This window comes from Ornithorhynchus anatinus, chromosome 6 (genome assembly GCF_004115215.2).
Source record: "Ornithorhynchus anatinus isolate Pmale09 chromosome 6, mOrnAna1.pri.v4, whole genome shotgun sequence".
Taxonomy (NCBI): Eukaryota; Metazoa; Chordata; class Mammalia; order Monotremata; family Ornithorhynchidae; genus Ornithorhynchus; species Ornithorhynchus anatinus.
Window position 1 is genome coordinate 38,018,184 of NC_041733.1, and position 12,230 is coordinate 38,030,413.

The following is a 12,230-nucleotide window of genomic DNA, read 5'->3' on the forward strand; positions in this document are numbered from 1 at the left end:
AACCTAGTATTTATTAATACTCTACTACGTGAATGCTGAGTATATTAAGGACATTAAATGATGATGGAGTCTCCTTTGTGTTGCCTAATGGATAGAGCACGGGCCTGGGAGTCCTTCTGACTGGGTTCTAATCCCGGCTCTGCCACTTGTCTGCTGTGTGACTTGGGCAAGTCACTTCACTTCTCTTTGCCTCAGTTACCTCACCTGTAAAATGGGGGTTAAGACTGTGACCTCCATGTGGGACATGGACTATGTCCAACCTGATTAGCTTATATCGAACCCAGTGCTTTATAAGGTGCCTGGCATATAGGAAGCGTTTAATAAATACCATTTTAAAAAAACTCAACAGGCAAGGCTTCAGGACCGAGAAACTGAATGAGGCAATGAATTCTAACGATAGTGGTTTGCACAGCACAACTTGCACTCACTTGCATTTTCTACTGATGTTCCTTCTGGGTCACAGAGTTGAACAACTAGGCAGGCAGGCAAGGGAGCTTCACATGCAGGACCTCTTTAATGGCCAAAGGGAGCACCGCATAACTCCACTGCTATGCTTGAACATTGCTTTAAAAGCTCTGACATGAGGAGCAGCGTGGCTTAGCGGAAAGAGCACGGGCTTGGGTGTCAGAGGTCACGCGCTCTAATCCCGGCTCCGCCACTGTGTGACTTTGGGCAAGTCACTTGGCTTCTCTGTGCCGCAGTTACTTCGTCTGTAAAATGGGGATTCGGACTGAGAGCCCCCAGTGGGACAATCTGATTATAGCCTAGAGCTCTAATACAAAGAGTATTAATGATAATAATAATGGCATTTATTAAGCTCTTACTATGTGCCAGTTACTGTACTAAGCCCTGGGATGGATACAAGCAAATTGGGTTGGGGACTGTTCCTGTCCCGCAGAGGGCTCACACTCTTAATTCCCATTTTACAGATGAGGTAACTGAGGATCCAGAAAAGCGAAATGACTTGCCCAAGGCCACACAGCACACAAGCGTCGGAGTTGGGCTTAGAACCCATGACCTTCTGATTCCCAGGCCTATGTTCTATCCACCATGCCATGCTGCTTCCACATGGCAGACTACAGACCCGCGGGGCAGAGGGCATGGGTTCTAATCCTGACTCCATCACTTGCTCTTTGACCATTACCTTATAACTCCTCTTTGACCTTGGGCAAATCACAGCTCCTCTGTGATTCAATTTACCATTCTGTAAAATGAGGATTAAATACCTATCCTCTCTCCCACTTAGACTGTGAACCTGTGAGTCTGTCTAACCTCATTATCTTCCCTCTTCTCCAGTTTTTAGTACAAGTTGGTGTCACACAGAAGGCACTAAAATATACCAATCATCATTTTCGTATTAATTTGAAAACGTCAATCATGAACTACTCGTATCTTTTTCATCATATCCCGAGTGCCTCGGTTCTCCAGCGGTATATGCTGTGACATACTGGACTGCTCCTAGACAAGGAGAGGTAAAGCAGTGGGATGGAGTTTGGAATTCCTCTGCCAGGAGCTTCCTCTAAATGAAGGATTTTATGGCCCGCAAACTGTTTTCTAAGATCTCAAAACCCTTTCCTGTAGGAGAGAGAAGACTTTGGGCATTCCTCAGCACTAGGCCGAGAAACAAGCCAGATAGCCTACCCGGAAACAGCACAATTATAGTAAAACACTCCCCCCTGGAAAGAGAAATCTTGCAAACCTTACTTTAAAAAGTTGTGATAAAGTTTTCTTTCTAGCACAACTGTGTCCGATGTACTTCCTGCCAAATTACATAAAGCCCAAATCAAAGTGGGTCAATTCCTAACAATAAAAATGAACAATTTCACACAAAGACTAGAATTAATCTCACATCCTAATAGCCTTCATTCTGGAAATGACAGAATAACAATAACAACAATATATAATTGTTCTGTTTGTTAAGTGCATACTCTGTTGCCAGGCACAGTACTAAGCGCTGGGGTAGATACATGGTAATTGGGTTGGATACAGTCCCTGTCCCACACAGGGCTCACAGTCTTAATCCCCATTTTCCAGATGATGGAACTGAGGCAGGGAGAAGTAAACTGACTTGCCCAAGATCACACAGCAGACAAGTGGCAGAGTGGAATTAGAACCCAGGTCCTTCTGACTCCCAGTGCGGTGCTCCATCCATTCTCCGGACACCGCTATTGCCATCAGCGACCACCTTGAGAAAGGGTCCCGCTTCAGGGAGCCCCGTCTCGGAACGTGGCCCTTCCTCATACTCATTTTTTTTCCCTTAGGAGCAACGCGATACAAGCTTTTTTTGAAATATATAAATTAAGTTACAGAAATACAAGTCCATATTAACAGTGATTGATTCATTGTTAAAAAGAAGGAGAAAGCCTTCAGGGTATTTGTTAAATAATACATGTGTGGGAACTGTGGATTGCTGAGGCGATGTTTGGGGCTATATGGAAAGAGCAGCTTTTTCACAGCCTGGAGGAAACAGATGGCCTAAACCTCACAAGCCGCTCTGAAAAATATGAGGGGAGCTTAATTGCTGTCTGGTAGAAGGGTAGATAAGTTCCTGGAATGTGTTTCCAATGTGTGGGAAATTTCTTTTGAAATTTCCACTGGATTTAGGAAGATGGGTTACTCTCATCTGAATCCATTCTAGTCATAATTACAGTGGAGTGTTGGTTTAATGGATAGAGCACAGATCTCAGAGTCGAAAGGACTCGGGGTCTAATTCTGCCTCTGCCGCTTTCCTGCTGTGTGACCTTGGGCAAATCGCTTCCCTTCTCTGTGCCTCAATTACCTCATCTGTAAAATGGGGATTAAGACTGTGAGGTCCAGTGGTTAGTACAGTGCCTGGCGCGTAGCAAGAGCTTAACAAATACTATCATTATGATTATTATTCTTAGACCATGGACTCTGCTCTGTTCCAAATCAGTTTCAAGCAACAGCTTAATGCACGAGGGAGGTGCCACCCCTCTTTCAAACTACTAGCAAACAGTCTCCCCTAAGGCACAGAGTGGACATTTGGTATTAGCCCCACCGCACGTATCTTTAAATTACATATTATAAATGTTTCATATTGTCTGTCTCCCCCTCTGGAAGGTAAGATCTTTTATGGGCAGGGAACAGCTCTGCTAATTCTGTTGTATTGTACTCGCCCAAGCACTTGATACAGTGCTCCACACATAGTAAATGCTTAATAAATATCGTCAATTGATTGGTATATCAGTGATTTAATGCAGTCTCTTGAAAAGCAGGATGGCCTAGCAGGAAGAGTACTGGCCTGGGAATCAGAGGACCTGGATTCTCATCCTGGCTCTGACAAGTGTCAGCTGTGTGACATCAGGATAGCCACTTCCCTTATCTGTGCCTCAGTTACTTCATCTGTAAAATGGGGTTCAAATCCTCCTCCCTCCAACAGGCTGTGAGCCCCACATGGGACAGAGACTGTGTCCAACCTGATTACCTCATATCTATCCCAGTGCTTAAAATGATGCTTGATGCATAGTACATGCTTAACAAATACCACACCAAAAAAAGGGTTTATTGAGCATCCAACTCTGGGCAGAGCAGTGAACTAGGCACTTGGTTAATTACAGTGACGGTAAAAGACATGGTCTTCAAGGAGTTTTCCTTCTAATGATCTGCAAAGTCCTTCACTTTTGACCAAGGGAACTTAGAAGAAGCTACAAGATTTGAAACACATGTAAGATAACTTTTATCCCCTTCAAACAACTGTACTTATTGAGAGCTTATTATGTGCAGACACACTCCCTGCCCATAATGATCTTACAGCGTAGAGGGGGAAACAGAAATGAATATAAATAAACGAATAAACTTCAGATACGTACATAAGACATGAGAAGCAGCGTGGCTCATTGGAAAGAGCCTGGGCTTGGGAGTCAGAGGTCATGGGTTTGAATCCCGGCTCTGCCGCTTGGCAGCTGTGTGACTGTGGGCAAGTCACTTCACCTCTCTGTGCCTCAGTGACCTCACCTGTAAAATGGGGATTAACTGTGAGTCTCACATGGGACAACCCGATTACCCTGTATCTAACCCTGCGCTTAGAACAGTGCTCTGCACATAGTAAGCGCTTAACAAATACCAACATTGTTATTATTATCATCATAATAAGTGTTGCGGGGTTGGGAGAGACGATGAATAAAGGGAGCACATCAGGGTGACAGAGAAGGGAGTGGCAGAGAAAGAAAGGAGGGTTTAGTCAGGAAGGCCTCCTGGAGGAGAGTTGTCTTCAAAAAGGCTTTGAAGGGGGGAGAGTTATTGCTGTCCGTTTCGAGGAGGGAGGGCGTTGCAGGCCAGAGGCAGGATGTGGGCGAGAGGTCTGTGGAGAGACAGACAAGACACCAACACATCTCTGACGATGTACTAAATTTACAGCCTGGGCTAGATCTGTTCACTTCGAGTAAAAGAATGCATTCTCTTTGGTCATGGAAGAAAGCTGTACCTATCGCTGGGGGGGGTCTTCTTAATAAATGTCAGAACTGAACTAGACAAGCAGAGAAACCTGTTCTTTCCTCAGTGGATCATTCCACTTGCCACTATTCCAGCTATGAGTCCATCAGGCTGCACATTCTCCCTCCCAAAAGTCTGGGCCAGGATTTCTAATGTGTCTCAAGGCCAGTCCAGCTGAGGCAAAACTGTTTAAGTGCCAAAGTAATTACAATACAGAGGATGATTCTACACAACATTAGTTTTTTTTTTTTTTTTTGAGAGGGTATGGGGAGGAGGAGGAGGATGAAAAAGAGGAACCGAAAGAGGATTTCTTAAATACTTTCCCAAATCGAGGTAGCTTCACTGGTCATTCACGGGCAGGGTTAGGAACGCATGTCAATATTCCAGGGACAAAACTGCTTAAGTGACAAATTAATTACAATACAAAGGGTGGTTCTACACAACATGACTTTTTTTGAGGGGTGGGGGGAAAGAGTGGGGCGAAAAGGAGGATGAAAAAGGGGAACCGAAAGAGGATTTCTTAAATAATTTCCCAAATCGAGGTAGCTTCACTGGTCATTCATGGGCAGGGCAATAACTTTGGTCATGGTATATATATATATATACTGCAACTTACCTAGGATCACTTGGAGGAAATCGGCAAAAATAAACCCCATCCCCATAGTCTTAGTAGCTATTGCTTTTTCCTCATTTGAAAGATTCTTGGACAACATAATGGATGCTGGGTGAAACCGGTCTAGAAAGCATTGATCCCATTCCAGGCACTATAATGCATCATTACATGCCAACCTGGAGTTCCGTGGAAGGTGAAATTGACCTTCCTCAGGTTTACAAAAATAAGATGATGTGGTGGAATGAAAGATGGTACGGCTGAAAGGGAACAGCGACCCAAGCGGAGTAGAAAGAGAGATGCTAGAAGCGAACTAGTAAAATGATCCGGGTAAAAGGCGAAAAGCCTAGAACATGTCTACTAATAGCCTCCCGCTTTCACAATCAAATGATCATTAGCAAGCTTCAAGGGATGTGCACCGAAGACTCAGATTCTGCAAACCTCTCTGAGTGCTGGAAATCACCTAGTGAATTGACATGAGCTGGAGAAAAAGGAGGACATGTTGACCTGTTTCACTTTAGGTAGCCTTGGATGCCGGGGCTCCATTGAAATAATAATGAATAATGATAATCTTGGTATTTGTTAAGCACTTACTATGTGCAGAGCACTGTTCTAAGCGCTGGGGGAGATAGACGGTGATCGGGTTGTCCCACGTGAGGCTCGCAGTTAATCCCCATTTTACAGATGAGGTAACTGAGGCACAGAGATGTGAAGTGACTTGCCCACAGTCACACAGCTGACTAGTGGCAGAGTCGGCATTCGAACCCATAATCTCTGACTCCCAAGCCCGGGCTCTTTCCACTGAGCCACGCTGCCTCTCTCCCAGTGCTTAGTACAATGCTCCGCACACAGTAAGCACTTAATACTATTATTATTATTACTATTAATACTATCAATCCTATTGGGGCACTTAATAGGTGAAGAGCGCTGTTGGGAGAGTATGATACGAAAGAGTTGGTAGGCACGTTCCCTGCCCAAAACAAGCTTACAGCTTAGATCTCACTACTACTAAGGCAGCAAGAAAGACCAAGCAGCTGCATTCATTCAGTTGTATTTACTGAGCACTTGCTGTGTGCAGAGCACTGTGCTAAGCGCTTGGGAGAGTACAAAAAAAGAGTCCATACACTTTTCAACTGGAATACATGTCTTGTACAACGGTGACAGAGAGGGCAGACAAGCCTCTTGACCCTGCCCTACCTAGCGAATTCTTTTCTGCTGGATGATTTAAATAACCATGCCAATGTATTGACTCCTTTCCTCACTTCTCCCACCTATAACTTTAAGAAGCGAGAAACACGAACGCAAGCAATGCCAGATTGGATCCGTTCAGTGGTCCATCCAGCCTGGTATTTTGAATCCCAAAGGGGTAAGAGCCCCTTTGAGGGTCGCACCTGGAGAGTGTCCAGCACGTTACCAGTCTTGGCTACGGGAGGGAGAGTCAAGCAGAGGCCCATCCATTCCATTCCTAGCTTGGGCAGTGGCTAGCGAGGGCAAGGCCATCTGCTACAAGCCCAAAACTCACCTGTGCTGGGCAGCATCGACATGGGACAGAGCCGAGGGTGGAGACTCAAGTTTACTGCACGGTAGAAGGCGGTGGTAAAACGCTTCTGCATTTTTACCAAGAAAACTCTACGGATACGCTACCAGATCGATTGCAGACGGAGAACGGGGCGTTCTGGGAGACATGTGTCCGTGGGGTCGCTACGGGTCGGAAACGACTCGACGGCATAAGACATGAGAAAGGGGTAAGAGGAGAACAGTGTGATTGCTAATTATGTATCAATAGTATTCACCGTTCATTGACTGCATGGAGAGCACTGTAGTAAGTGGTTGGAAGATCCCGAGAGCTAATACGCATGATCCGTGCCCTCGAGAAGCTGACATTCTAGTGGTGTTGTATAATCTAGGCCACGGTCCTCTGACGGGTATGCTCACATTAGAGATGTACCTTCTAACATCTTCAAGTATCGCCTCCAGTGAAGCATTTTCAAGGATCGAGCTACCTTCCCATTGGCATTACTTCTGTCTTTTCTGAATGGAGCTTTTCATCCGCACAGAACCATGCTTCCCATGAGAAGCAGTGTGGCCTGGTGGAAGGCACATAGGCCTGGGAGTCAGAGGACCAGGGATCTAATCCTGGCTCTGCCACTTGTCTTCTGTGTGACCTTGGAAAAGTCACTTAGCTTCTCGGTGCCTCAGTTGGTTCATGTGCACAATGGGATTTCAATACCTGTGTTCCCATCTAATTCAACTGTGATTCCCACGTGGGACCTGTTTATTTTGAATCTACCTCAGAACTTAGTACAATGTTTGTCACGTATTAAGCGCTTAAAATATAAGTGCTACTGTTATTTATGTTCATTATTTCAACGCAGATTGTCTGAACGAGCACGCACTCTGAACTTTTTGCCCAAAGACGGTACAGTTTAAGACGGTTCTCCAAGAAGCCTTGTGTTCATTATACTACTCGGGTGCGTCACCAGTTTTACAGAGCAAAACACTCCTAAACATTGTTCATTACCAGACACTGGGAAAAAAGACCGCCATTTCCTGATCATCAACCTAATGGCAAAATCCTTAGACTACAGAGACTTCGTAAAGTGCAATTCTGGTCCAACTTACTCATTATTAGATTTGAAAGAGCCCTTAGTGGCTTTCTCTTTCTCTTAGAGCATTTCGATTCTCGAGGGTAGAGTTGGCTTAGATTATACCTTGGTGCTTAAGATCATTTTTCTGGGTGGCAGAATACCACTAAGCACCGGATCCTCAGTGTAATTAATTAGGGATTCCAAGGCCCAATGGGGTGTTTTACTTTTAAATTTGGGTACAGAAACATCTGCCTTTTTCTCATTACCCATCAGTCTGTACCCTTTCAGCTGCCAGCATTGACATTTCTGTTTCTCCATTTCTCTGCAAAATGAGCATCTCTCTAAAAATTCTGAAAGGGCCCGTTCATGGATAACTTACCCCGTGGCATTTATGTAGGATATTTTTTCTTGCACTTCATACGGCATGAAATTACAGTACAGAAGAACTCAGAGCTAAGAAGTTCTGGCGATGGCCTGAAGTTTGGCAAGAGATCAAAGCTTCTCACATTTTCAGAAGGGTTTTAGCTAGGCTGCTTTGAGCAACACATTTACAGTAGCTATAAATGTGCAAATATCCCGAAATCAAGTAAAACAACAGTCAGGGAAGGAACAAGCCCATCCTAAGTGCCAGCTACCTCTCCCCGCCAGAGTCAGTCTCCCTGATGGAACCTCCTACTTAAGGAAAATAAGTAGCTTGGACCCTCATTGATTTTTCTGCCAGGCAGGAGTTTACCTATATTTATGCTTAAATACCAACTGGAAGTACTTTTTTTTGGGAAATAAAAAAAGAAAAGAAAAAAGAACAACAGCCCTCCTTACATTTTACCCTGGCTCCCCTTTAAGAAAAATACGTAAACTTTTTTTTTGTTGCTATTGGAATAATTCCCTTACGGTCATATAGCTGCATTTTTCCTTAAAGCTTTCATTATCTTGAGCAGTACCTAGCCAAAAGTCTGACTGAACGTAATACCGGAGATGTGTATGAGTCTCTTAAAATTGTTGCCGGTTTGTGCCTTAACCTTAAATTCTTGGAGACACAATTCTCCAATAAGTCTTCACAACTTAGGTTAAATACAGTCGATCGTATTTATTGAGAGCTTACGGTGTGCAAAACACTATGCTAAGCGCTTTAGAAAGTACATCATAGTGTCGGTAGACAACTTCCCTGCTCATAATGAGATTACAGTACAGAGGACTGGAAAATTTTTAAAAAACAACCAAAGGAAAGCAATTAAACGAATGGTGAATTCCTTCCTTCTTTTCTTCAGAAACAGCCCTCTCTTGCTCACTGCATGTCACATTATATCCATATTACCACACATAAATGTAAGCACACATATGCAGTATGCGTGCTATATATATATAAGAACTTCGTACTTGAAGCCACTGTGATAAAAATAACAGGAGAGAGACTGTGTTCGTGAGGAGAGAGTGACTTAAAAGCCAATGTGGGACTCTCCGGCCACATTACGCTGTCATGTTTTGATGTTTGCAGTCTGTGAAACTGGTTTGTTTTACTTCTGGGTCTTTCCAACGGTATGACGCCTCTGCCCACATAGTTCTGCCCTCCATTTGAAGTTGAGAATAGCCCATAAATGACCCTGATGCTATTTGCTCACTATTCAAGTAACAGAGGCTTCCATCCCGTTTATCATGATTCTCCAAAATCCTTGCCCAGAAATCAGATTTGATGATAAACTCCTGCTTGAGAGTTCCTTTCTTTTCGTGTCTCGGTGCCTGATCAAACCTGTAAGTACATTTTCCCTCTCCAGAATCATGACTTTGACTTTCATGGCTCCCCAAACAGCCACTTTCTTATCCAGGTACAATGGGCTCCTTGGGAGACAGTAGCAATGCCATTATTTAAATAAAATTACAGGTGTATGTCAATTGAATTGTCTTCAAATACCACTGGTGTTTCTCAGTCGGCAAGGAACAGGGCTGTAGGATTTTAGATTCATCTAATTCCAACACCAGCAGCTCAACTAAATGAAATCATCAGAGTCCACGGGAAGCTTAAGTTTTCCATCATACAGAATTTTTTTTCCTCCAACTTTTTTTTTTTTTTTTTACAAAGTTTCTGTCCACTGTTCCACTCTACTTCAACCTCACCTCATTCATTTCATTCAATCGCATTTACTGAATGTTTACTGTGCTCAAAGCATTGTACTAAGTGCTTAACCTGAGATTGGGTATTAGTTCTGAACTTCAGGCCGGTGCCTAGAGGATAGAGTAGGACCTGGGAGTCAGAAGGACCTAGGTTCTAATCCTGGATCCCCCATTTGTCTGCTCTAGACTTCGGACAAGTCAACTTTTCTGTGCCTCAGTCACCTCATGGGGAAAATGGGGATTTCAGGCTGTGAATCCCATGTGGGACACGGATTGCATCCAACCTGATATGCTTGTGTCCACCTCAGCACTTATTGAGTCCTTAATATCATTAAAAATGTATTCGACACGGAATAAGCCGGCATCATAGATTTGAACTATACTAATGAAATAGTCGATACTATAGATCGAACATCCTCTGGGCAGAGAGCAGAGATGTTAGCGAGGACGTAAAATTCAGTTGCTCCCACCCCTTCAACTACTATCTCCATTTGGATGACTTTCAAATCTACATTCTCCAGCCCTCGCCTATCTCCTTCCCTAAAGTCTCCTATTTCTTCCTGTCTTCAGGACACCTCTACTTGGATATCCCACCAACAACTCCAACTTAACACGCCCAAAACCGAAATCTTCATCCTCCCGCCCAAACCCTGTCTTTCTCCTCCCTACCCCATCACTGTAGACCGCAGTGACATTCTCCCTAACTCACAAACCTCTTACCTAGGCGTTTTCCGCAATTCAATTCTCTGTTTCAGCCTGCACATCCGATCTGTCAAGAAATCTTGTCGGTTTGACCGGCACGGCGTCTCTAGACTCTGCTCTTACCTCTCCATCCAAACTGCTATCATGTAGATAATTTCCTTCCTCGACCTCCCTGCCTCCTGTTTCTCCCCAAGCCAGTTCATACTTTATTTGACTACTTCAGTCATTTTTCTAAAAAGCTCAGTCCCTGTTTTTGTTTTCTAAACGGTGTTTGTTAAGCACTTACTATAAATCAAACTATTCTAAGAGCCAGGTTAGATACAGGTTGATTAGGTCGGACTCAGTCCCTGTCCCGCATGGGACTCGCAGTGTAAGTAGGAGGGAGAATGGGAAAATTTAGGCACAGAGAAGTTAAGCAATTTGCCCAAAGTCACAGAGCAAGCAATTGGCAGAGCTGGGATTAGAACCCATGCCCATGTTCTATCTACTAGACCATGCTGCCTCCCATCTCTGCATCTTACAGACATTGCTTACCACTGGCTATAAGGCACACAGTCAGCTCTCCCCTTCCTTCCTAACCTCGCTCACCTCCCACTGCAACCCAGCCCGCACACTTCAGTCCTCCAAAGCCAACCTGTTCTGTGGGCCTTGATCTCTTCTGTCTTGCTGGCAACATTCCCACATCGTTCCTCCGGCCTATCGTATTCTCCTAAGCGCTAAGTACGTGCTCTCCGTACAGTAAGTGCTCAAAAAATATGATTGGATGAATATCCAACAGGCCGCCACTCTCTCCAACTTCAAAACCCTAGAAAATCACAACTCCTCCAAGAGGGTTTTACTTACTAAACCCTCATTTCCCCATCTATTAGCCCTCCATCTTAAATCACCTATATTCTTGGGCCTTCGCTCTTCAAATACAAAGACACTCCAACCAAGCCCCACAGCGCTTATTTACATATCCTTCTACTTTGTCCTTGCCAGACCTTTAATTTATTTTTATGTTTATCTCCTCCACTAAATTGTAAACTCCTTAAGTCTACCAACTCTACTGTACAGTACTCTACCAAGTGATCAATTCACAGTATATTTTCAATCAATCATGTTTATTGTTTACTGTATGCCGAGCACTGTACTAAGTACTTGGGAGAGCACAGTATAGAGTTGGTAGGCACGTTCCGGGCCCACAGCCATTTATTCATTCTAAGTGCTAAGGAGAGTAAAATACAACAATAAAAGGACACAATCCCTGTCCACATTGAGCTTACAGTCTAGAGGACAGCTTGGAGTCTAGAAATATCACTGATCGATTGAATGGTTAAAGATTTCTATTAGTGTCTCGGAGGTGAATGCTTTATGCCTAGTGGATAGAGCACAGGCCTGGGTGTCAGAAAGTCATGGGTTCTAATCCCCGGTACGCCACACGTCTGCTGTGTGACCTTGGGCAACTCACTTAGCTTCTGTGTTCCTCGGTTCCCTCATCTATAAAATGGGGACTGCGACTGAGAGCCCCGTGTGGACGGGGACTATGTCCAACCCACTTATCTTGTATCTACTCTAGCTCTTGGAACAGCACCTGGCACATGGTGAGCGATTACCAAATACCATAATAATTATTATTATTACCAATATCCGCACACTGTCCGCTGATTCAAGGATAAACAGAGAGGTGAAAAATCATACCAATAACTCTATCTTTTGGGCTACTGACAGAGTTTGGTCTTAACACGCCATTAAATCAGTCAGTAATATTTATTACGTGTTTTCTGTGT

General features: G+C 44.1%; 1 long non-coding RNA gene across 1 annotated transcript in view; it reads right to left on the minus strand.

Moving 5' to 3' along the window:
* LOC120638478 overlaps positions 1–12,230 on the minus strand; it is a 492,540-nt gene that overhangs the window by 344,458 nt on the left and 135,852 nt on the right. The window lies entirely within an intron of this gene.